The 1,441-nt window shown below is 30.3% G+C and overlaps 1 long non-coding RNA gene across 1 annotated transcript; it reads left to right on the top strand.

Moving 5' to 3' along the window:
• The first annotated feature begins 290 nt into the window (after positions 1-290).
• Positions 291-804, top strand: LOC149374917 (uncharacterized). Its single transcript, XR_016292984.1, has 2 exons — positions 291-347; positions 481-804. It is a non-coding gene; the product is annotated as an uncharacterized LOC149374917 (long non-coding RNA).
• Positions 805-1,441: the final 637 nt, after the last annotated feature.

Genomic DNA, 1,441 nt, shown 5'->3' with positions numbered 1-1,441 from the left:
TCCAGCCTCTAAATATTTTTTCATAAAATCAAGATGGAAAATTAGTGAAAAAATTAAAGCATATTTGCAGAATTGTTATAAATATGTAGAATTTATTTCTCGTTTTTTGCCTAACAATAACCTTAAAAATTATTTTGAAAAATTTCTCGAGCCTTTTATTTACAAAAAATGTACAGGAAAGACATAAATATACCACCGTAACCAACGAAAAAAAGAGGGACTCCTAGTTCCACACTCTGGTTTTTTAAATAAACTCTATGTAATTTAATGGTCAATGATTTTTGTAGGAAGATTTTTATAAAAAGGTAGACTGCACAGGATTTGCTCTGGAAGAAATTAACGTATTCGTGAGTATCGTTTAGTTTTATTCGTCATACATATAATTTGAATGAAAGATAAAAGAACAAAAAAAATTATAAATAAAAATGACGTAATATGAAAAGCAAAAAATATACTCAATAAATTTTGTTTCAACTATAGGTCAAAGACGAATTGATCGTAGTCGAGGGTATACATGAAAAGTTGCAAGATGAGCACGGCAATGTCTATAAAAATTTGTCAAAGACGTTTCCCGTCTCTGAAAACTACGACTTTAATGATGCTAAAATAAACTTAGTCTCGGACGGTACATTAACTATCTATATTCCTTGTAAGATTCAGCCATTAGCAGATGAGAACTGTGCCATCAAAAGTCCAACCAAAAATGAACCAACTGGAGAAATATAACTTCAGTCAGAAGAATAATAATCTAATGGTATTTCATGATTTCATCTTTCTAAAGTTTCAAATAAATGATAAAAACTACGAGAAGCATTTTATATTTATTATGTTGTTGATATATATAATTATATTATGTCATTTGTATTCACAATTTCATGCAATAAATACACTCCCATAAAATGGTAAGATTTTATAGCGTATATTAATAAGTCCTCTAGCAGAGCATACCGACTAATTTCTTTCCGATTTCATTCGTATCAAATATTTGACATAATCATGTAGTTGCAGAAAAATTGTTTATTACACGTTTCTAATACGAGACACAGAAAGCTTTATCTAAAAATAGGCAACAAATATCCTAATGAAATATTACTAATTATAATATTTTACATGAGAAAAGAATTGGAGGCGGGCAATAATAAAGTAACGAATCTATACAATCTTTCTGTTACATTTAAATATGATAGTATGCGTACATTATATCCTGAGGCAAAAATGACATGTCAACAGCACAGGTAGTCTAAACTTATTTTTTGGAAGTGTGGCATTGAACTGCAAGTGAGGTAACAAGGTTAGATTATTTTATTAATTTTACAAGATTCTAAGATGTATATTATAGTACACGGATGTAACATGACAAGGGATGGCCTTGTCTACCACTACATGTGCGGTTACATAATGCCGACGCCTGTCCTCCCCCCCAGCAAATCTATTGGTGAGG

The sequence above is a fragment of the Copidosoma floridanum genome, unplaced genomic scaffold (assembly GCF_036245765.1).
Source record: "Copidosoma floridanum isolate Cflo_tuat_1 unplaced genomic scaffold, Cflo_Japanese_pri ptg000013l, whole genome shotgun sequence".
Taxonomy (NCBI): domain Eukaryota; kingdom Metazoa; phylum Arthropoda; class Insecta; order Hymenoptera; family Encyrtidae; genus Copidosoma; species Copidosoma floridanum.
Note: the sequence above shows the minus strand (reverse complement) of the source record. Positions and strands in the feature narration are given on the sequence as shown.